This window comes from Lissotriton helveticus (assembly GCF_964261635.1).
Source record: "Lissotriton helveticus chromosome 1_1 unlocalized genomic scaffold, aLisHel1.1 SUPER_1_unloc_46, whole genome shotgun sequence".
NCBI lineage: Eukaryota > Metazoa > Chordata > Amphibia > Caudata > Salamandridae > Lissotriton > Lissotriton helveticus.
The window spans coordinates 197,792-223,415 of NW_027611688.1; positions in this window are offsets into that span (position 1 = coordinate 197,792).

Genomic DNA, 25,624 nt, shown 5'->3' on the forward strand with positions numbered 1-25,624 from the left:
CCTGGATCGGGAAAGGGCCAACTTAGCGGCCATATTCTGCACCCGCTGAAGCTTCCCAATCAAATTTTTTGGGGCCCCCAAAAGAAGTCCGTTGCAATAGTCGAGCCGACTTAATATAGTCCCACGGACTACTTCCGGCCTGGCCTGAACAGGGAGAAAAGGCAGAACTCTGCGTAACATGCGTAGCAGCATCATACATGTTCCCGTGGTTTTGTTGACATGTATGTCCAGTTGTAGATTAGGGCCAAACATTACCCCCAGATTGCGTGCTGACTCCGATGCCAGCACTGGTTCGGAAAAGGTACTAGGCCAGAAGTTCGCGGGCAGTGCCTGCGGAATACGATCAGTAGAACAGTGGAGCACCTCCGTCTTCGAGCTGTTGAATTGCAAGGAGTTAGCTCGTAGCCAGTCCGCTGTGGCTGCCATACAGCGATGGAAGGTGCCCAGCGAGACCGCATTATTCCCTTCCAAGGAGAAGACCAGCTGAGTGTCGTCGGCATAATTAAATGCCAAGACCCCGAAAGATTTTATTAGCTGGACTAAAGGGCGGAGGTACAGGTTGAACAATATCGGGCTGATGGCCGAGCCCTGTGGAACCCCCTGTCCTATTTTCCTTGGCTCAGAGCTGAAAGGCGGAAGTGAGACCAACTGTTGCCTACCCTCGAGATATGAAATCAGCCAGTCTCTAGCCCCCTCGTTGACCCCGCACTCCTCCAGCCTCCGGACCAGGGTCCGATGGCAGACCGTGTCGAACGCAGCCGACATGTCGAGCAGCACCAGAAAGGCTGCCCGCCCACTGTCGACACGCGAACGCAGATTGTCCAACACGGTCACCAGTGCGGTCTCCGTCCCATGTCCAGGGCGGAAGCCAAACTGGGCCTCGTCGAACCACCCGATGTTCTCCAGGAAGCCAGACCCCTGTTTCGTAGTGGAAGTGATTCAAAACATTCTGAAGGGCTTGGGGTGAAGCAAAAGTTCCACGCCGTCTTTCACACCCAATCAGCGGGCCTGGTGGAACGACACAATGCCACACTAAAATTAAAATTGGCAATGAGAGTCGCCACAACTGGGGTGAAATGGCCTGACGCACTCCCACTGGCATTGCTATCGATGCGTTCCACCCCAACCAAGCACAGACTGACCCCATACGAAGTAGTCTTTGGCAGGCCTATGAATATTTGGGCGGCACCGAAACCAACCACCATTAATGATGTCCCGGACATATTAATGTCTAATTATCTGTACAAGTTAATGAATGAATTAATGCTTATCCACCAACAGGTGCTGCATGCCATTCCGGACGTGTCCAGGGGGCCCAGGACATGATAGCAGACCTAGGGATTTCGTCTTGATCAGAAATTTCCAAAGGTCGAAGAGTCTGGAACCCAGGTGGACAGGCCCCTGGCAAGGCCTCATCACCACCCGAACTGCCCTTCGAGTGGAAGGAAAGAAAAATTGGCTGCACACCCACCACTGTTGGAAGATCTCACCAACCCTGGCAACCAGCAAGGAAGTGGACGTGTAAGAAGAGCTCCTGACCAAAGATCGACCAACCTTGAACTGCTACCCACAGACAGAGACTCTAGAACTGGCAGAGTATCCCGACCATACTGTACCATCCAAGAAAGGGTACAACCTGAGGTCGACAAAAGGAGGGGGTCTCGACACGCAGACCACTAACTAAGTCAAAAGTCACAAATCGGTAGCAAACACTTCAAAGGCTACCAGGAGATACGCTAGACGAAGTATGTGGTCAAATTGGCGGCTAGATACGAAGCGGAGTCAAAAACTACGTAACCTCAGACCCTCCTTTTGCCATACTCAGGCAAAGCACAAAGGACTCATGTTAGTCTGAGTCGATGTCAATGGTCATGAGGTCATTGAGTTGTTGCTGTAACATCACTCTAATATTCTCTGTTTTCTGTGACACTGGTTTTGGGACGCATACAGTGGCACAAAGTCCACAGATGGCTGGGCCACACTGTAAACAGAGGCAACAAGAAAAGATAATCGCTAAAACCGCTCCAAGGAAAGTTAATACTTTCCATGCCCATGTGGACAGTAGTCCCCAAAACCATCCCATCACAGACCAATCTCCAGTATCCTGATGAATGGACTCGGAAATTACATGTAGTTTAGAAATGGCTTGGTATACTGTAGGGGCATTATCGGGAAAGTAAACGCAACAACTAGACCCAATTAATTTACAGACTCTTCCTCTATCTGCAAGAACAATATCTAAAACCATTCGGTTTTGTAAAGTCTTAAGGCGATCCGCCTGAAGTTCAACTGTCAGATTATTCAATGCTCCAGAAGTTATGTTTATGGTAGCATCGACCACACGGACTAGACGTCTGATGTTTCTGCTATTAACTATTGGACCCCAAAAGGGAAGAAACCCTTTCAGAAAATCTCCTCCCTCTTGTCCAGCTGTGTCTTCAGAATCAATAACCCCTCTACCATATCTCTTTCTGTGATGATCTGCAGGAGCAGTATATGTCGGAGGAAGAAGGAAAGCTATATAAAATGTCCCCGAGAAATATGTGGCAAGCCATGTATAAGCTCTATCATGACATATAAAATATATACCTTGAGATGGTACCAACGGTGAAGAAACTGAGGGTGTGTAAACATATGTATGGGAACAATTACTCTTTTCCTGTTTGATTTTGGTGTTCTGGCCATTTATTTGTAAACACAAATTACCTTTATGAGGTATAGTCCAGATCGGTGAAGATCTTTTCTGCTTTATCTTGTCAGTGAGGCTAGTGATATAACGAGTCACATTCCACCCATCATATGCTTGCTTTTCATCCTTGGGAATTTTACTAATGTCAGCGATTTTGCCATAGTTACTATTCCCTTTATCAAAGGACTGTGGCTAAAATCTACTCCACCATTATAGGACCCATCAGGAGGGTATCGAAGTTGATTCTGGTATGCATTAGAAAACATAGCCAGATAAGCCCAAGCAGAACCTTCATATGAAAATGGGAGAACTAAGTACGGCATCCCTCTCTCTGTATTGTGGGGCATAATCCCACAGACCCAACAGTCAGTTGTATTTACTACCAATTAATGCTGATGTAACAATTGGATAAATGTCAAAAGCCGTACGAAATTTAAGGCACTGTGTATTGCTTACAAGGCTATTAACAATTCTGGCCCGCAGTTTCTTAAACATGCTTTTCGTCCTCTTGTAACTTCCAGGACACTTAGCTCATCCTCAGCTCATCTGCTTAATGTCCAACGCACAAGGAAAGCGAACTGGGGCAACAGATGTTTTGTGATTTCCACGGCTATACTATGGAACTCCCTTCCCCTCACCATTAAAACCTCCCCCACCCTCCTCAGCTTCAGGAAGCAAGTAAAAACTTGGCTGTTTCCACATTAAAGATCTTGTAATTGTCATCATCTGATCATTTAAGCGCCGAGACACCCCCGGGTATTTGCGCGCTATAAAAATTGCCAAAACATAAACATAAACATGTAGGAGCACATGTTTCACATATAGCAGTGACATGTAGCATCAGTAAACATTCTGCTAAAAGAAAATATGCAACTCTCTCTCTTTTTTTTTCCTCCCTCTCTCTTCTCCGGTAACACATTATTGATAAGTTCTCATCTGGAATAATGTGTCCTCCTTTGAGGCACTCGTCTGGAATATTGCCCCCTGTTCTCAATGCCTCACCTAGGACATTGTTACTACTCCTATAGAAACAAGCATTAAAAATGCAACAGGTTTCACATTTCATTAAGTTAAAGCCATTTGCTTTGGTATACAATACCATTAGCAAAGCAAATGGCTTTAACTTAATCAAAAGCGAGACCTGTTGCATTTTCAATGCTTGTTATTTTATCCAATTGAAGGTAATAAAACATGCCCCCCACTCTCTTTCTTTTCATAAAACTCCATTAAAGCATTGCTTTGCGGAAAGGCAATACGCACATATGGGGCACTTTTTTATTGGTGTGCCCGGGCTGATTGTTGATCCCAATCGAACCCTGATACAGCCTGAGTTACAAGAACAGCTAGTGTGAGAAGGCAAAGAGGCTGTGGCAATTACTAGACTGCTTATGCAAGACTCTGGCTCGCAGGGGTAGGAAGCCAGGCAGGCACATAACATAGACTGCGGCTGTTGGAAAGAGACATTTGCTAAAAAAAACAGCTGACCAGAAAAGCTTTGACAGGCAGTGCTTTAAATGGGCCAGCACTGTCTGGTAATGAGCATCAGCACTTGTTCATTTTGAGAGGGAAAGTACCTGCACTTCTCAAGAGAGACGTAATACCTTTAATTGGAGAGTACCTGCATTTCTCAGAACCAGGGAGGTAGGTACTCTGGTACAGGGTACCTTAACTTTTATTTCTCCATTTCAAGCACTGTTGACAAGTATCGCACTTTGTGACAATTTGGTCCACCTAGGCGTCTGGTTCTCAAATAATTGAGCTGTTAGTTGCCGGAGCATCCACGGTGGGGGTTCCTGCCAAGTATTAAAGTGGGTGCTTGCGCCCAGCTAAGACCGCATCATAGATCCCAGCAGCCTCAGCGGTGCCGGTTGACCCACACCTTCCAAGGGGGCTCTTCCTACCCCTGGCTAAGAGGATCTGTGAGATATGGGGTCTCATGGGCCCCTCGCCACATCCTGCAAAGGGGCCTATCATGCTGAGTGTCTCTGGGTTACAGGGACAGTCAGTAAGATAAGGTGGTGTGTGCAGACGTGGGGGGTGGCCAGAGTCCCGCTGTGCACACGCTGTTTACATTTGTATTTTTACTGGTGATTCCCATGTAAACCAGCCAGTTACGCAATCTGTAGAGCACATGAAAAGGACAGCTAGTTACAGCTGGCCTGGGGGACAGCATGTTTTTACATCTCCCTGGGATTGGCCATCCCCCCAGAGCAATGCTGCATCCAAGGCCCGCGTGACGCCTCGTGCCAGCCGCTCTAAGCCCTCTTCTATCTCGATACCAAAATACTAGAAGATGGGGGCCGAGCTAGGCTCACTCGCTGCCCGACGGGAAGGGCTGGCTCCATGCTAGCGAGGGGCACTTCCACATCCAGTCACTCCTGCACCCCTTCCAGGCTGCCGAATGGGCGAGGCAGCCCTTCATCCGCAATTAGACTAATGTTTGCAGTGGGATAAATGTTACACGTTTTGAAATGATACTGCTTACTGTCACACTTATGCAGCTTTATAGCGCTATTAAGAGCAATTGTTAATATTATTACAGCCCAGCTGGCAGCTGTAAGGTATTGATTTCACTAACTTTAAAAAGATCAGCCAGCTACGGCAAATTTACACCTTCAATCAGTCAATTAATCAGTCAGCATTTGTATAGCTCAGCACTGTCTCCCCCAGGGGTATCTGGGCGCTGAGGGTCTCTGTCTCCGTCGAAAAACCAGGTCTTGAGTTTCTTTCCGAAGTCTGACAGGGAGGGTGCTGCTTGGAGGTGGAGGGGCAGGTCGTTCCAATTCTTGGTGGTGAAATAGGAGAAGGAGCAGCTCCCACTGCAGCTCCGATGGATGCGGGGTTGGTGCACGAGGACGAGTGAAGCGGAGCGCAGGTGTCTTGTAGGTGGATAGAAGTTCAGTCGATGGTTGATGTAGGATGGTCCATGCTTGTTGAGGACTTTCTAGGAGTGTGTGAGGATCTAGAACTTGCATCTCTTCGGGATGGCGAGCCAGTGGAGGTTTCTGTGGTGGGTCCATTTAGGGAGGTCCAGGATGAGTCTGGCTGCAGTGTTCTGTATGGTCTGGAGTCTTCTGAGGAGCTGGGTGGAGATTCCGACGTAGAGAGTGTTTCCGTAATCGATGCTGCTGCTGATGAGGGCCTGCGTAATCCTCTTTCTGGTGTTGATTGGGACCCATTTAAAGATTCCGCGGAGCATGCAAAGAGTTTGAAAGCAGGTGGGGGTGTCTGTGTTGACTTGTCGTTTCATGGTTAGTTGGCTGTCGAGGGTGCGTGCATGGTCTGTTGGAGTGGGTGTCCGTCCGAGTTCTGCTTGCCACCAGCTGTGGTCCCATACGGAAGTGTTGTTCCTGAGGATCAGTCCTTCTGTTTTGTTGGAGTTGAGTTTAAGGCAGTTGACTCTCATCCATTTTGCTACATTGTGCATGCCATTGCAGACGTTGGTTTTGGCATTGGAGCGGTCGTCTTTGAGAGAGAGGATTAGTTGAGTGTCGTCTGCGTCGGAGATTATGTTGAGTCCATGGGATCTGACAACATCTGTAAGGGGTGTCATGTAGATGTTTGAACAGGGTGAGGCTGAAGGATGATCCTTGGGGTACACCATATATGATGTCCTTGGGCGTGAAGGTGAAAGAAGGCAGTCAAATGCTCTGTGGGAGTAGTCCTGTAAGTAAAGAGGCAATCTACTTGAGGTTGTTTTGCTGACTGCCGATGTTGTATAGTCTGTTGATGTGTGTGATGGGAGATGCTGTTGAGCGCAGCAGAAAGGTCGAGAAGGATCAGGGCTACCATTTTCCCATGTTCGAGGAGAGTTCTGATGTCTGTGGCAGCGATCAGTGAGGTCTCAGTGCTGTGGCTGGCATGGAATCCTGTTTGCGAGGCATTGCTGAGGCAGGGGCGGCTCCTCCATGTGGGCGGAAGAGTGTTGCCCCACTGCTTTCTTGAAGTGCGAGAAGTAAAAACATAAAATGGTATTATAAATATCATTTTATGCTTCTGCTTCTCACACTGAGAGAAAGCAGAAGGGTTTGGTTGAGTTCTCTGCTCTAGGGCTGGGGAGGAGTAGCTTGCCCACTGCTGAGGGCACCGCCTGGTTGATCAGCCCTCTGGGGCCGACCAAACCAGTCATGCGCACTTTGCCTTTTCTCCATGTAGGCTGCATGCATGCTGCCTACATGGGGAAAATGGCCTCCCCATAGATGCCTGGCTGGTTTGCATCCCGACCAATCACAGCGCTGCCATTGCAGCATTGTGATTGACTTAGGGGATGGGAGGGTGTCTTTCTGCTTCCAGGACAGGAGCAGATACAACGTAGGACCGGGCCGGCGAAGATAAGTTAACTTTATTGTTTTCATTTTAAATTAAACCTCTCCCTTCCCCATGTGACGCCTTGCCCCGCGCAACCCCCCGCCCCCGACTCGTGAGGCATGCCTGCCGCGACTGCGCTGAGGTGGTTTTGTTATAGGTATTTGTTGAGCTGTTGTTTGATGGCTTTCTCGAGTACTTTGGCTGAGATGGGGAGGAAGAGAGATTGGTTGGTAGTTTTTGAGGTCGCTGAGGTCGGCAGAGGGTTTCTTTAGGGGCGTCTGATCTCTGCATGTTTCCATCTGTCCAGGAATGTTGTTGTGGAGAAGGAAGTATTGAGGATGCTGGTGAGTTCTGTGCTGATTGGGTTGGTTCCCAGGTTGAAGAGATGGTGGGGGCAGGGGTCGGTGGACAACCTGGAGTGGATGGACAACATGGCTGTGGTGGTCTGAGTGGTGAAAGGAGACCAGGTGGTGATCATTTGGCTGGTGTTTGCTGTTTCGTTGAGGTTGTCAAAGCTGAGAGTGGTAGGTTTGGGGTCAAAGTTGTACTGTGGAAGTAGTCTGCAAGGGTGTCGCAGAGTTCTTGGGAGGGCTGGACAATGTTCTCTGTAGCTGTCAGGTTGGAGAATTCCTTGACTATTTTGAAGAGTTCCTTCGTGTAGTTGGCTGCGGTATCGATGCGGGCAGTGATAGCTGCTCTCTTGGCTTCCTTGATGCAGAAGTGGTAGTTGTTGAGGGCTGCTTGGGTTCTTAGTGATGCACCAGCGCTTCTCAAGTCAGTAACAGTTGTGCTTGGTGGTTCTGATCTGTGGGATGTATCATCTGGCTTGTTTAGAGGTTTTGTTGGCCTTTGCTAGTTTCAGCGAAGCACCTCTGACAGTGCATTTGGTGATCCAAGCAGAGAAGTTTTGGACCGCTTGGTTATGGTCAGTTGATGTTTCGGGTAGTGTGGTGCTGAGGGCTTGTGTCCACTGAGTCTTGATTACATTGCCTCAGCTGAGGTGGGAGGAGCCATGGTGCTTGGTGATGTATGCCGGGCATCAGAGACGATAAAGTGAACAATGGCGTGGTCTGTCCAGGTGAGTTCCATGGGCGACTTTAATTCTGTTGCTGGAGGTAAGAAGGAGTCTGTGTGAGTCCGGCTTTTTGCGTGGGTTCGGAGACGAGTTGGGTGATGCCAGTGTTGTTCATTTTCTCCAGGAGGGTGATGGAGCTGGCGTTGTTGGGGTCGTTGACGTGGAAATTGAGTTTGTGAGTAGGAATCAGTGGTGAGATTTTGATGGCTAGGAGGGCAATGTGTTGGAGATGGCATCACAGAAAAGGGGTCGGGGTCTTGGAGGTCTGTAGGCAAGGGTGCCTCTTATCGTGGTCTTCGCGTCGGTCTGTAGTCAGAAGGGGGGGTTCCATGAAAGGCATTGAGTCATTGTTGGTGATGGTGCATAGGGTGGTTTCCTTGAAGATGATGGCGCTGCCCCCACCGTGTTTGTGAGTGGAGTCCTGTTGTATAATCTTGTAGTCATCAGGAGTGGTGGTGGCGATGTTGGGATTTGAGGAGGGTTTGACCTACTGTTCGGTGAAGGCAATGTCAGGGGAGAGGGGGGTGATGGTGTCCCAGACTTCCATCACCTGTTTGCACAGGGAGCAGGGGTTGAGCAGGATGCATTGGAGCGGTTCTCTGTTGTTCATAGACTTCTGGGCAGAAGCAGCACGGGGTCCGGTGCGGGCAGGTGGACCTGTGTGGCAGGAGAAGCGGCAGTTGTGGTCGATCGCCGGGGGATGTGCAACAGCTGTTGTTCTGACATCCGAGGGCCCGCAGCTCCTCTGTGGTGTAGAAGTGGATGTTTGGAGGGCCATGAGTCCTCCATAAGTTGTCTAGGGAGATGAGAGTGTCTGGCAGGGAGGCAGGAGGGTGGAAACCAGTGGGAGAGCTGCAGTGGGAAAAACAGCAGAACGCGGGAGGGGGCTGTACTTGCAACTGCACAACTGAACTTACACAGTAGGGACCAAAATGGCCAGAGCCACAATAAATGAGCTGAAAAATAACGAAAAGCGTCAAAACAAAGCAAAGAAATTGGCAAAGAAAATGAGAATGAGAATGAAAATGAGCCCACTGGAGGCCGGAGCGAACCAGAGGGCTACAACGGCAGGAACTGACGAGTGGTCCTCAAGCAAATGGAGCTAATCACAAGCTCAGGTGTCAAGGCTACTCCTCTTGACATTCAACTTCCACACGTATCTCTGCATCAGATGTATTAACTCAACAGTATCAAAGAGCACCCATTCAAGCATTCATCTTGTATTTACCAAACATTAAATGTCATGCAGGACAGCCCAGGAAATATGCGACATTAAACCAAGCATATCTTTGAAATTGATGAAATGCAATTCATAATGTTAACATACATTTTTGATTTCAGACTATCAGTTAAATTTAAGCTCGTTGCCCCAGCTCACAATCCCCATGGTGGCATTGGTAGATCCAGTTGGTCTCACCTTTGGGACCCAGGGATTTTGTTGATGTTTTTTAGCTGTTCTTAGTGTGTGGTCTGAGGGCCGCTGGCAGTCTATGCCCCTACTCACTAGGTCCCCAACTTTAGAAAATTTGATAATATTAGCAGATTACTAAAGTATAAATAAGTGGAAAAGCGAACTGTAGAACTGAACATTTTTAAACATTTCCCCAATGTAAAGGAATTTGAAATTGAGGACTTAAAATGAGCTTGGTATTAACATCTGCTCAGTTCATGGGCACATCACAAGAACAGTGAACAGAATCTAGTATGGACGTTTGGTGGCCTCAATGGATGCACTGGAATGCATTATGAGTGAAAATGAAAGAGTGATATTCTGGATTCTAAAATTCAAAGAGCTCCAATCTTCCCATTAAAATTAAAATTTAGATTTTTGTATACTTTTTTGGAAGTGAATTGAATAAAATAGTTAATAACTTTTTCAACTAGTAGTTGTATTTTTGAGTATTATTCTGAGGTTCAAATCATAGAAATTGCTAAGGAAGGGGTCCCCAGCTCAAGTATTAATTCGATAGGCGTCCTTAGATGTCAAACGATTAAGAACCTGTGCTGTACAGCACCTCTGATGATGTGCAGCATAGCTAAATATAACAAGCATTGGCATAGCCAATAGGTCTTGCTTTTGGTACCTTCTAAGTATTTAGTTATGCAGCACAATATCCTTGGTGCAACCACATCAACTGTTGCGTGACTAAACACTTATAAGGTCCCAAAGGCTAGACCTATTGGCTATGCCAATGCTTGGTGTAGTTGTGTGTGCAGTTGTGTGTGTGGTTGTGTGTGTGTGTGTGGTTGTGTGTGTGTGCGTGGTAGGGTGTGTGGTTGTGTGTGTGTGGTTGTGTGTGTGTTTGTATGTGTGGTTGTGGTTGTGTGTGTGGTTGTGTGTGTGGGTGTGGTTTGTGTGTGGTTGTGGGTGTAGTTGTGGATGTGGTTATGGATGTGTGTGTGGATGTTTGGTTGGGTATGGTTGTGTGTGTGGTTGTGTGTGTTGTTGTGTGTGTGTGTGGTTGTGTGTGTGCTTGTGTGTGGTTGTGTGTGTTATGTTTGTGGTTGTGTGTGTGGTTGAGTGTGTATGTGTGGTTGTGTGTGTAATTGTGTGTGTGTGGTTGTGTGTGTGATCAGGATTCTGACTTTATGGTGATTTGGGAAGGCACATACCCCTCCGTTCCCTCAGAGGTTCAAAGGAAAAATGCTGACGCGTTTCCAATCCCCTTCAGAGTTTGGGGATTATCGCCAGGGCTGAACCACGGTGTAATCTGATATTTTTGAAGTGGTTTTCACTTTTGGTACACCATCCTTTATGTAATTAAGACAAAATGGCCGGGTAATTGGCAAATGACAGTTTCAAAAGCGTGTATTCAAAACGGATGTCAGATCTCACAGTGAGACGTCATTGCTCGTGTACACCGTGGTTGAGCCCTGACTGAAGGAGATTGTAAACGCGTCAGCATTTTCCCTCTGAACCTATGAGGGAACTAAATTTGACTTGGACTCTCAAGAGGATTTACCAGCAAGAAGTATACCCATAGAGAGAACTCAAACTTTCTTTTCCCCATAGTTAGTCTGCCCTTTAAAGGAAACAAAGCACAAAGGACCTTGGTTTAACGGCAGGCTGATTACTAGCAATCACGGCTGGTGTAATTATCTGTAAATGCACATGGGTTGTAATGTTATGTATTCACATTTCTTAATGTTTTGTTATATTTTGCACAATTTTGTTCCATATGTTGATCAAGTTTTCTTTTTGAAAAATGAAGAATGTATCTTTTGAATGCATTATTGGAAAACAAAATGTCGCTTTAAAATTGTTCTAAATGCAGGGTGAATTGGTGGCCAGGTACCCTCTATTTTAAGAACTTTATTACGTCCTACCAGGCCCCCGTAATGAACGTGACCCCTTTGGTTTGACACCACATGAAGAGAGCATCGTTAGGAAGAGGTGTCAATTTATTTCTGTTTTAACTTTGAAATGTATTATAGATTATGTGTATATTTGTAGGATATTTTTAAATTATGAGCTGTCTGATATGTTTTTATGCTTTCATGTGCTTTTATGATTGTCTGATATAGCAATCGAATAAAGCTCTCTTTGACTTGACTTGACAAGCCAAGTGCAAGTGAACCACACAGGTCTTTGAATGCTTTAACAAATTTACTATGGCGTATCTGATGCAGCAAGAGAGGGAACAACTGTTGGGGTACAGAGATTACCTCGATATTTGTACCATTTGCTCCAGATAGAGGATAATTTTTTAGGCCATGCTCTTGCTACATATGCTGTGTTTTCCCTTATCATACACCAATCCATGTTATCCTTCCAAGACTCCACTTTGGGTGGCACATTTGCACCCCACAGCCTAGTGAGATTCTTCTTGGCTACCATCAAACCCAGCGTGGCCCATATTTTGTCTTTACTATTCAAATTAGTGGGTTCCTAGACGTTCAATAGATATCGTTTGGCCTCCACTCCTATATCCTGTCCTGGGACTTCACCAAGACAGTCGTGTGTACCATTCCAGTAATTCTGAATGTGCACACATTCCCAGAGACTATGGATGAATGTACCTGCCTGGCCACACTGCCTTCGGCACAGTAAATCAGTTGCCCTGTCCATACTGACAAGCTTAACCCCCGTAATATATATTCTGTGGCGATTTTTGAGTTGGACCAATCTCAGTCAGGAAGAGATTGCAACCTCTCGTGGGGAAGCTACTGCTTCCTGCCTTTCCTCACCGTCCAGATACAGTCCATCCCCTTTCCAGTGCTCTCGGATCCATTCCAAGGGGTCAGGAGCATTATTAATCAGTTTCTTGTAAGTCAGGGACACCGCTTGTGTCTGCATATATCTGTCAAGCAACCTATCCTCCAGCGGTGAAGACTCTGCAGGAGATACTCCCCTCGGTAACTGTGATGTTAGTGCGTGTCTCACTTGTATGTACCTAAAGTGTTCTGTATCCGCCATTTCATATTCTTGTTGCAGGGTGGCAAATGATATCATTTCTCCCTTCTTCCAAAGGTCTCCTATCTTTGTGATCCCAATCATATCCCACTTGTCAAATCCTTTTGTGTTCTTCAGGGTGCCCAACTGCTCTGAGTCCTGTAGGGGGTAGCCTAGCTGAGCTTCCGTTCCCAGCCCAGACTACTGTTGACCTGGACCAAGTGTCCAGTTGGTCCCTTTAAGGGAAATGTTTGGGGTTTAGAGTAGAGGGCCATGGTATAGTTTATGCCGGGATGGAGCCAATTGTTCATCCTGTAGCCCGAATCACCCCAGAGACGGTACGTGCACTGATTAATAGCCAATAGTATTTTTTGATGCCCGGTAGTCCAATCCCGCTGTCATACAAACTTAACATCAGCTTTGGGAAGGCTAAACGTAGACGACCATCCCAGAGCAAATCTCTCTGAAGACTCTCCACTGCTTTGAAATATTTCGCAGGGACTGGGTCCGGGAGGTTCTGAAACGCTTAAAAAAACGCGTAGGGACATCATTTTAAACAATGCTGCTCTTCCCAGTAACGAAAGCAGAAGCGTTTTACAATTGGCAACATCTCTACCCAATATCTGCAGTGGGAGAAGCAGGTTACGTTCATATCTCTTTGCGGAGTCTTTTGCGATAAATATTCCTAAATACTGGAATCATTCTGCCTCTATCTGCATAGGGCATCCCCTGGGCAAGGGGGGGTCCCCCATGTAGGGCATACATCAGGGATTTGCTCCAGTTGATTGTACATCTGGAATACTTCCCTAAAGTACTCTGTGGAGGGAAGTCTTGGGAGAAGTGTGGCTCACCGGTTAGAGGCGGCAGACCCAGAAGCAGAGGTCGGCCTGGGACCAGGGTTCAATTCTCGACGCGGCAGGGTACGGGACCAACGTCAGCGGGCTCGATAAATCTCGCCTCGGTGCCTCTCTAACCATGGGTCCCACGCTGCAACTCTGGGCAATAGCTTGCTTAATCTCCACTATGGCCCCCTCGCTGCCGGGGATGCCTGGCTTCACCTTGGGGATGCCCAATAGGGACCATCTCACAGGGAAAGCCAGGACGGGTTCCCCAGCGGTCTACAGCGCCAAGAAACCCAAGGGTGAACGTGCGCTCTACAAATACATACTAACATAACAGATGCGAGGTACAGCAGAATATCATCCGCATTGAGAGAGATGTGGTCCTCCCATGTTTCGGCCCACTTCAATCCCCAAATTATGGAGTCTCTGTGAATCAGGGCGAATAGCAAGGGAGACCATGGACAACACTGTCTTGTCCCCGTCCCAGTGTGAATACATCCAATTTTTTATTGTTAACAACCATCTGTGCAAAGTATTTCGTCAGTGGTTCCCAAACTTTTTTGACCTGTGGCTCCCTTGACCTATTGGCTGTTGGCCACGGCCCCCCCATTATGTTACTTTCTTTCAGCTGGTGGGGGATGTAAGCCCGGCCTCTGGAGTACTTTCATTTTTTTCTGCTGAAAATAACTGGTATGAAGCCAATGGTCATACAGCCTCCCTCCTGCAGCCCCCACAGTGCCAGCCGTGTGCACATTCAGGGTGCAGGCCCTTCCCTCCAGCTGTTGCTGGACACTGTGTGCCAGCGGTGCTCCTACAGCATCTCAGAGACAAGGTGTTTACCTTTGGCCTCCTCTCGGTATGTCCACAGGGCCCACACCATGTGCACGTGGAGCAGTGGTCATCCTGGGGCTGCTCTCGCTTCTCATCCCCGTGTGGAGGGATTCACCTCGCGTCTGCGTCTGCAGCCGCGAGAAACCCGTAAAATAGGAATGGAATGGAAAGAGGATTTGTAAAGCGCGTTGGCTACCCAGAGGCGTCCCAGCGCTGTAAAAAAAGATTGAGCTGAGCCAGAGTGGCTGGAATGAGTGAAGCTGAGTGAAGATTTAGAGCGAAATTTTGCTGAAAAGCCAAGTTTTAAGAAGTCTTCAGAAGGTAGATAGATTGGCTTCTGATCTAATTGGGAGGGGGAGAGAATTCCAAATGTTGGCTAGATTGTAGGAGAGCGAGCGGCCTCCACATCTGGTTTTTCTAATGCGTGGTACTGAGGCGAGGTGGGAGGTAGCGGATCTGAGGGGGCGGGAAGCTGGTAGGCTTTCACCACGGGGGAGTTGATGGAGGGGCCTGTTCCCCAGTAAGAGCGATGTGCAATGCACATGCTCTTGAATTCAATTCTGGATCTCACTGGGAGCCAGTGGAGGTCCCTTAGTCTGGCTTTGACTGAGGTTCTGCGAGGGATTTCCAGGAGAATTCTTGCCGCACAGTTTTGAATAACTTGGAGTTTGTTAAGTGTAGACTGTGGGGCCCCAAGATATAGGGCGTTTCCACAGTCCAAACGGGAGAGGATTAGTCCTTGCACCATAATCCGTCTTGAATGGAGCGGGAGGAGAGGAAGAATCTTACGAAGTAGTCTCATCAGCCCGAAACAGGTGGCAGCGAGTTTGGTGGCTTGATGGTTGAAAGTGAGAGTTTGGTCAAGCCAGATGTCAAGACTCTTGATTTGCTCCTTGGGTTGCGGGGGGCTTCCTAAACAGAGGGGCCAGATCGAGTCAATGGATTTCGTGATGTTATTTCCAAGGAGCATTACCTCTGTTTTGTCCCCGATAAGTTTTAAACAGGAGCCTGTCATCCAGGCAGCGACAGCTTCCAAGCATTTGTGTAAACTGTGGTGGGAGTTGAGGGGGGGGGTCCAGTGTTACCACCAGCTGCGTGTCGTCCGCATAAGTGACAATTTTCACACCGAAGGGGCGGACGACATCAGCTAGAGGATTGAGGTATATATTAAAAAGGGTAGGGCTCAGGGAGGAGCCCTGAGGCACTCCGCAATTGAGAGGTTTACTGGAAGAGGTGAAATCTTTCTCAAATACTTGGAAGGATCGGTCCGTGAGTAAGGACCTCATCCAAGTGAGTGCTATGCCTGACACTCCTATTTTATTGAGGCGATGGAGTAGAGTATTATATTATGATTAACAGTGTCAAAGGCGGCACTTAGGTCGAGTAAGACGATGGCCGTGGACCCGCCACCGTCCAGGATCCTTCTTGCCTCCTCCGTCACTGCAATCAGTGCAGTCTCTGTTCCATGACGGGGCCTGAAGCCGGTCTGGGAGGGGTCCAGTATGTTATTGGCTTCCAGGAAGTCAGTAAGAACGAAGTTAATATGCTTCTCGAGGAGTTTGCTAAGCCATGGTAAGAGGGAGATGGGTCGGTAGTTGGCGGAGTTAGCTAGATCAGATAGGACCCGGCCCCACTAACCTGCTGCCTTCTCCACTCCCTCACAGGAGATTGTGAGAGCCCAGGTAAATCTGTGGAATGTGGGAAACGGAAAGAGTCCACTGCCACCATAAGTACGGAATCAGAAATGAAATGTGAAGACTGCATGAAGAAGGTGAGCGCTGTCTGCACCTGTCGTGAGCCGGCTCCGGATTTGTGACGTGGATGAATATAGTTATATTTATTTGTCTTTGGTCTTATTCGTTGACTTTAAAAACGACCCAGGATGACACTGGATGTGGTGTTTGCAGTGTTGGTTTGTGTCCTTGTCATTTGTAGTGATGTTTCCATTTCCATGAAATCCTTTTACACCTCCGCTGTTTGCTCTTCTGCAACTTGTAAGGATGATGAATTTTAATTTCCTTCAAATAGGAAACAAAGGCTGATGGAATATTTAACGTTTTATTGTTTTTACAGCAATTGCCTTCGGGATCCCTATTCTTCTTGCTCCTGTCAAGAAGCCAGCGAGCTGCGCTGTTGTGCTTTCTTTCATGTCCTGGCTGGTGTTTCTAGCTCAGTCGGCTGAGCCCAGATCTGTGTGGATTCCAATGCTGGCAGGGTTGACTCAAACCTCCATTCTTCCTTGGACTATGAAAGAAGTATGATTATTCTATCACAATTCCATGTGTGATGTGCCTTCTTTGAATCGACCGTGCTCTTTATTATTTTGTAATATTTATGCTTCTAATAGCCCACTGCAGTCCCTGCGTGGCTCCAGTGCAGGCTACAAATCAGGAGATTGCTTGTTCTCTCCCTGTGCAGATAGTGGTCCAATGCGCCTGTGTATCGATCTTCGTGTAAACGGTGTGACACGTTTTAGGACCCCCTTACAGAAGAATCAGCATTTTTATGTTTGACTCCCTCTCGTGGCGACTTGGGGCATAAAACACATTCTGAAAACTGAAATGCAGAAACAGTCATTTTCCTCTTCAATGTACGGTAGAAAATAAATATTTTTGAAAATGACAAAGTAAGAGTTTTCACCCAGGAAATAAAGACGCAGGAGAATTCCAGTATTCACTGACATACACCTCCTGCTTGCTTCACTCATTTCAAGGAATGGCAGACCAAAAACAGGGATGCTGGAGTATATGAGAGAACATTGAATGGCAAGGCTGAAGAAGTGGTTCCCAAACTGGTGGTATCCGTTCGCGGCGCCCCTGGCTAGTTCTGATGGCGCACCAAGGTGCCGCGGGGCACAGATTGGGAACTGCTGGGTTTCGTTTACAAAACACGAACCCATTGGATGAAGTGAGTCCTGAATCCCACCGTGGTCAAGACCGCAAAGAGATACGGCCATTCAATTGTGTCGAAGGCCATTGTGGCGTCAAGCGAGACCACAACTGCCTCTGCACGTATAGTGCCCTGACGTCCTAGCACCCCATGCAGTCGTCTCAGGTTTAGTACTGTGTTCCGGTGTGGCATGAAGCCCGATTGATCTGGATCTACCATTTTACTGATCACCTGGACCAAATGACCGGCCAATAATTTGGCTAGTCTTTTAGGTTTTGCAACTAACAAGGAGATGGGCCTGTAGGAAGAGCATTCGTTTCTGGGTTTACCCGTTTTATGTATGGTGATCAGCATAGCCACTCTTTGGTCTCGTGGAAGCACTCCCAAATCACTGCTTTCGTTAAACATGTCCCACAAATAAGGAGCAAGTTTGTCAGGCTTTAAATCGTATAATTCAATAGGAAGCTCATTGGGGCCCATTGACTTGCCTGATTGCAGATTCCTGATTGCCTGAGCAACTTCGTCATTAGTAAAATGGCTATCCAGCATGTCCCGTCCATCTGGAGTCAAAGTAGGGTGTAGTACGTCCGAGAGGAAGACTTGAGAATCCTCCTCCTGGAGAGAAGTGCTCTTCTGGTAGACGGAGCAGTAATAGTCTGCAAATTCATTGGCTATCTCTTGTGGATCACTTATTATTACACCCGGTCCCTTCGTTAGTTCTGGCACAGTCTACTCGCCAGCTCTTTTTTATCCAAACAAGCTAATAGCTTTCCAGCCTTGTCTCTGAGGTCATATAACCTACCCTCCTTATCTCTGCTCAGCGTCTTGGCCATGTCTGTACCTGTAGTTTTATATTCATCTCTTATGAGCTTTAGGGCGTGAAGTTTGTCCTGTGTCATGTGCCCCTCTGCCTCCTCCTCCAAAAGGAAAACTTTGTCCTCCAGTCGTGTTAGGTCCACCGTCTTTTCCCTTCGCACCCCGGCAATCAATGAGATTTCTTGACCTATTACAATTGTCTTAAAGGACTCCCATAGGGTCTGCGATGACCGTACTAAGTGGCCGATTAGGATGGCGGACGTCCCGCCACCCCCGAGGTGGAGGGACCGTCTGCAAGGGCAGCGGCGTTCCCTCCATGCCAATTAGGATGTGACCGCCACCTTGGCGGTCACATCCTGTATCTTTAACATTGCTGTGGGTGCTGCTTTAAGCAGCACCCGACGCAATGTTAAAAATGCAAGCATTGCATTGGCATGCACAAAGCGGCAGGCACCGCGCGGTACCTGCCACTTTGTGCATGCAAATGCAGGGGGGTACCATAGGTACCCCCTTGTACACTCCCACCCCCTCTTCACCCTGGGGGCCCGCAAGGGCCCCCCAGAAGCAAAGGTCCACATGCTTTTCCACGGCGGAAAAACCGCCGCGGAAAAGCATGTTTACACACGCTTCCTAATTTGGCTGGCGGTGTCTTGCAGACACCGCCACCAAATAGCAGGCTACACCCCGCGGATCAGCGGCAGACGGACCTGCCGTACGCCGCTGATCCTACCGCCATCCTGATCTGGGGGGTGGTGTTTACTGGGACTGAGGCGGTGAATCCGCATCCTCCGGGCCGGTGGTGGCTTCCACCGGCCCGGAGGATGCGGATTCACCGCCATCCTAATCGACCCCTGAGTCTCTGTTCTCTAAAAAGTAATGTTGAATATCTTCTGACAATTTACGTTTGACCAAAGGGTTGCGCAAATACCAGGAATTAATGGACGCTATTCTCCCCACCCTTTTTTCACCTAGTACCACCTCAGCCCATAGCGGGGAGTGGTTGGATATTCGGTGGGCCAGGTGCCGGATCTCCTGAACATTTCCTATTTGAGACGTTGGAGTTAGGAGATAATCTATGCGGGAGAAACAAGTGTGTGCCCCAGAGCAAAACGTATATTGAGCACTATTCGGGTGGTATACTCTCTGTGTGAAGTTGGCCTGGTAATTGCTGTACACAAATTAAAGTGGGCACGTTGCACCAGTCCACACAAGCCTTAGTGATGGTATGTTTAGACAACCTTTATAGAAAGCTATCCTAGTGGTGGCTGTGGAGAGCAGCCTTCAGGCTAAGTCTTGAAGGAATGTAAAGCAGCTTGTTTTACCACTATAATCTCTTGAATGACCAAATGAAAGGAGAACCACACCATGTACATATATAAAATATATGTATTTATTCTGAACACAACCCCTCTAGTCTCTTTATGAGGCTAGAGGCCAAAGTACGATACAGGAACTTAAATAGCACACAGAAAATTAGCACAGTATACGTTTTGCCCTACGGGCCTCACAAACCATATACAAAGAAAGTGGTATAAGAACCACGTGAGGGATAGAAGTGAGGCCTAGGGCCTGTAGAACCACCGGGGCAACCAGGAACCACCCAAGATAGGGACGCAGGAGACCCACGGGGGACGCGTGCAGTGTCTAAACACAGCCGCAAATCACCATTGACTTCTATGGAGGAAATACAAGTTACTATTTAAAAGATTAAGGACACTTGGGAGTGAACTACGATGGAACCCCTTTAGACTTAGACACTTCAAGAGTCAAGACCCACGGGAGCACCGAAGTACTCGTGTTACCTCACGCAGGGAAGCCGGGTGCATAGGTATCTTTTGGTCTCGGGGTTCTTCGTTGATTCCAATGGAGAGCTGCAAAGAAGTGCTGCAGGCGACCAGAGGAAAAGTGTCCGGATCGATCCAAGGGTGGATCAGAGATATGAAGAACCTGAAAGCAGAGGGGACAGAGTCTGGGTCACTATCCAGTGACCAGGATGGCGACAGGAAGAGGCCAGCCGATGTTGGGTGCTTTCAAGTGAAGTAGGTGAAGCTTGACTCTTCAGTTGCGAGGACCAGGAGGTGTCGATGACAACCAGGAGCTGGATTTGAGCTGTCCCACAAAGGATGTCAAGTGCTGCAGCATCGGAATCTGGGTTGAACCCAACAAGCCTTGGCAACAGCAACCCAAGCAAGGTGACAAGATTGGCTTCCGTGCAGACCAGCAAGGTCTGAGGGACTCACCCTTTGGAGGGGTGTTAGAGCACATCTGGAGCAACCAGGAAAGCTCAAAAAACAAAGAATTGTCCTTCGTGGGGACCCACTAGCCAATGGTCTAGGGATCATGAAGGAGCCTCGAGCTGCAGTGAAGAAAACGGGCCCACAGAACACTCGTGGGGTGCAGGCAGCTCAGCTTCAGTTCAAAAGGTGCTCGGCCCAAGGGCAACAAATAGCTTAATGCACAACTTCGGGAATCTTCGGGAAGTAGGTGCACTTGCAAACTTGCAGGATGTCCAGGAGTTCCGGTCCCACGTCTCTCGTAAGAGCTACAGGTCTCAGCTCTGCCGGGGACTCGTGTCAGCCTCGGAGATGTCTGGAAGTCTATGTCCTGTGTCGCAGATTCTTCGGGATCCGGCAGGAGCCTCCAAAATGCAGACTGGCAAGATGCTTCTTCGGTCCCTGTTTGAACAAGGGAGTCACTCCTTGACCCCAAGGGAGTTTTCTTCCGTCTTCCAGTCGATATGGAATGTCAAAGGTCCAATATTTATGTTTCAGAGTTTCGTCCAGGGTAATCTAAAGTCCTAGTGATTGGGTACCTATTCTTATACCAAGCTTAGGGGATGGACTAATTCTAGGGTCCCACCTATGGGAAGACCTGGGGAGAGGGTGGTTACACCCCTTCCCCTTTGTCCAGTTTCACACCAGAGCTGGGACTGAGTTCCCCAGCAAAAGGTTTGAACTGGGAAATGCATATAGCACCTTGTGTGCCCCAGGCACTGTCTGGAAAGTATTCACTGAATGCAACCCACCCTGCTCGAATACACTAAAGCCTGTCTGGGGAGGTGCTGGCACCTCCCTGGACAGGAAACCTATTGTCCAGGCCTCCCCTGCCGGAGTTTCGTCCAGCAGCAGGAGGTCAGACTTGTGTCTGTGGCAGCAGCATCCATTTTGTGATGCAAGGGCTCTTTTAAATATTTACCGGGTAAGTAAGTGTGTACATGTCTCTCCCTCTAGAAGGGTGGAATTCTACCACCGCCGCCAGAATTGGCGGGGGGGTAGGATTCCAAAGTGTTTGCCACCAAACACAACATGTTTTGATGCAGCCAAACCAAAGTTAGCATTTACCGCAAGGTTATAATGCACTTAAGCGCATATGGTATGGCTGTATCCTGGAACAGCTATAAGGAAGGGATTCCGAAAGCTGCACAGGAGCTCAGCTCATGCTAGGGCACCCTCTCACACAAAACCAAGCACTCAGCCTTCAGGATTGTCAAAGCGATACCAAAGGGGATGATTGGCAGACCGCTGGAGCAAATCAAACACTCACCCCCAGTCAACTGATCTGGGTTTAATCCTTCACCATTCTTTAGCTCACTCCACCACCCCAGTTCAGACATGGCCATATGCAAATCAGTCTGACCCTGTGCCTCATGGGAATAGTCCAGCCCGATCTGCCAAGCCAGGTCTTCCCTGGACCGGAAACAAGCATCCTAGGACCAGTTTCTGGCTAGTCAGCCGTCATCAGCCAGGCTAGCTTGAATCCAGTGGCAAAGTGAGCAAGGGACCCACGCTTGGGCATATCCGGCGAACAAAGTGATACCAAGGGGGATGATGGACGTCCATCATCTCCTTTAGTATCACTTTAGGATTGTCAAGGCCTGCCATAGGAGTGACTTATAGGTTTATATGTGTCTGTTTTAAAAGGGAGATATAGGTATACTATATCTCAGTATGGGGTGCTTACATCACCTTACCCAGGCTGCAGTAGCAGACCTGTGGTGCCATTTTGGAAGGCTTCCCAGCGGTGGCATAATACATGCTTCAGCCCCTGGTAAGCCTCTGGGGTACCTATGCCCCGGGTATCTAAGGTACCATATACTAGGGAATCACAAGGGTGACCCAGCAACCAATCTGGAGTGTATCTAAAGTACATGGTATCAATTTAGAGAGAGAACAGCTAGGCTGTGGTCCTGATTAGCAGGTCCACAGCCAGACTAAAGTAGAAAGACGAGTGAAACACAGCAAATAGTGGGGGTAACGATAGGAAGCAGATCCTACTCTCCTACAAGGGGTGTGCCACAAGAATATATTGGTTTCATTGCATTGTGCCTCGTGTTTAAGCCACGCACAAATATTTTTATGTGACAAAGCAAAAGAGTTCGGGATAGACCCCAGCCTTGGAATCCCCTGCAGCCCCTGACTGGGCCAAGACCCTTAAGGATTCACATTTCAGAGACGTTTACTTTGCGCTTTATCACGAAGTGTCTGGAAAGACTGAGGCTGGGGGATGTTTTAAGATGTTTCTCCACCTCGCCTTTCCTTTGGGTGAATGTTCTAACCCTGATGGTGTTGAAACTTCACGAAGCCAAGCCCTGGCAATGCAGATGAGAGCAGATACAAAAAGAAAACCATTCATCCAGCTGAAACCAGTCCCAGGGGGGCCTTTAACTCGCATTTCATGCTTCGAGTCCGTCAGAGAGAGCTCAGCTTGAGTCCCCCTCAGGAAACATGCCTCCTTTTCAGAGCAATACAAACAAAGGATGTCCCAACTGGTATTATTCATAGGCAATTAGTAAGGATATGCATACAACATTATCCACAAGGAAACAAGGAGACTCTATTTGGTTATAGTATGTGCTCATGACATCATTTATATAAACAGTTTGTTGTAAATTGGGGAGAAACAGAGTAATACAGTTGTAACAGCACTGTACTAATAAATGAAGACAATTGTATCAACCCAAATTGCACGTGGTGCTCGTGGTTTGTGTGTGAAAACCAAAGTAGCGACGCAGGTGACAATGTGAACAGCGTGGGTGTTTCCTGTGAAGCACCAGCCGTGCTTGAGCTTCGTGCCGACTCCACGCCACGAGAGATTCAATCCTTCAAGACCAACCATTTCGGGATCGGTACACTGGACCCCACGGACATCGTCCGCCCAGTACTTCCAAGCGCCCTGTTCCGCACTACCGGCCGAACCGGTGCATGACGACTCCCCGGCCGGATTCCAGCTGAGCCGCTGCTGCCACCGCACTGTCTTCAACCCATCCTAGTCCTGAAGATGATCCCGATTTATGTGGATCGAAACTCCATTGACATACGAGCGCAGCCAGAGGCGCCTTTCACAGAGTGGTTCACGAAAAATGAAATTGAATTGAAGCAGAAACATACTCCCTTAGTCATCCGGAACCATACTGTGACGATTATTCACTGTATATATTCCTGCACCAGTCACTTTGCGCCACCCACGCTGTTCACATTGTCACCTGCGTCGCTACTTTGGTTTTCACACATAAACCACGAGCACCACGTGCAATTTGGGTTGATACAATTGTCTTCATTTATTAGTACAGAGCTGTTACAACTGTATTACTCTGTTTCTCCCCAATTTACAACAAACTGTTTATATAAATGATGCCATGAGCACATACTATAACCAAATAGAGTCTCCTTGTTTCCTTGTGGATAATCTTGTATGCATATCCTTATTAATTGATACAAAAGGGGATGATGGACGGAGCGTTTGAGCAAATCAAACACTCACCCCCAGTCAACTGATCTGGGTTTAATCCATCACCATTCTTTAGCCCACTCAGCCACCCCATTTCAGACATGGCTATATGCAAATCAGTCTGACCCTGTGCCTCATGGGAACAGTCCAGCCCGAACTGCCAAGCCATGTCTTCCATGTTTGATTTGTTCAAACGCTCCGTCTATCATCCCCTTTTGTATCGCTTTGTTCGCCCTAAGTGTGGCAGGGTATGCTCAGACGTGAGTCCCTTGTTCACTTGGCCACTGGATTCAAGATAGCCTGGCTGATGAGGATTATGAATCCGAAACCGGTCCCAGGATGCTTGTTTCCGGTCCATGGAAGACATGGCTTGGCAGTTCGGGCTGGACTGTTCCCACAAGGCACGGGGTCAGACTGATTTGCATATGGCCATGTCTGAACTGGGTGGCTGAGTGAACTAAAGAATGGTGATGGATTAAACCCAGATTAGTTGACTGGGGGTGAGTGTTTGATTTGTTCAAACGCTCCGTCCATCATCCCCTTTTGTATCGCTTTATCCTTATTAATTGCCTATGAATAATACCAGTTGCGACATCCTTTGTTTGTATTACTCTTTACCCCAATCCCAACACGGTTGACGGGTTACGCTCCTGTTTTTTGCTACAAAATCCTTTTCAGGGCAGCATTGTGCACCCTGGGGCAGATTTACAAGCTCCTTGTGTCTCTTTCAGGTCACTTTTCCCATGTTAAAAGTTACGCAAAAGCAGCGCAAGGGGTTTGTAAATCTGCCCCCCTGTGTCTCTGGTACGTGCACCCAATACAGGCGCTTTGCTTTGATTGGTTCTCATTACTGAAATAATGAGAGGACAACATGAGTGCATATTTTTATATTTTGGGAGGCAGATTTACAAGCCCCTTGCGCCTCTTTTACGCCGCTGTTGCATCACTTTTGTGACCCAGCGGCGCTGCAAACCCAGCGCCTTGCTGCTGGGTATTTACAACGTGATGGATCTGGAAGATGCGTCGCGTTGTAAAGCCCTCCGCCACATGTACGCGTTGTGGCGCGGGGGGCGTTCTGGCGCAGGAACGCCTCCTAAAAGTGGCTGAGTGAAATCTACAAGATTTCACTCAGTCACTCTTAGGGCCATGCTGCGTGAAAACCCTGCGCCTGCTTGAAGCAGGCGTAAGGATTGACCCAGCATGTTATGGATAGGGCACCCCCGAGCCTTGCCGGAGCTGCATCGCGCTTGTGACGCAGCTCCAGCAATGCGCCACCTTTACGGCACAGATGGGTCACGCATCTGTCCATCCGTGCGCCACGGTGTGCCGCATTGTAAATGCGGCGCATCAGTGGTGGCGCACGGGTGGGCAGATGCGTCGCAACTCTTCTGGCGCATCCCTGCTGAGGATGCGCCAGAAGTCATAAATCTGCCCCTATATATTTCATATTTCATTCCTTCATCCCAGAGGCCGAAAGGTGTCTGTGTTTATTGAGCGTCGCTGAGGGATATTCTCTTTGGTGAACAGTGAATAATAAGTGGCCTTGCCATTCTGAATGTTTGTATAAAATGAATGAATCTACAGTGGACGCCCAGCACTAAAGTTTGCAGACTCTTAGATTCTGCTTGTACCTGGTGAAGAATCCCCCCCCCCCCCCACAATCGTGATGCACGTGTGCCCTGTGCGTGCCCTGTGCGTGCGGTGCGTGGATTCCCCCCCACACTCGTGATGCACGTGTGCCCTGTGCGTGCCCTGTGCGTGCGGTGCGTGGATTCCCCCCCACACTCGTGATGCACGTGTGCCCTGTGCGTGCGGTGCGTGGATTCCCCTTAACAATGTCTAAAACATATAGAAATACAAAGCATCAGCGCGCGCTCTCCCCCTCTCCATGGAAAATGGATATTTTTGTATTTCCTGGTGGAGATGCTTCTTGTTTCTTTCTACTCTAAAGTTTATTGATTCGTTTTCGCCGCTTGAAGCTGTTCATCTTCGATCCACGGAGCTGCAGATAAATAAAAGCCTCTTTTACTCGTGTCTGGTACACGCCGTCTGAG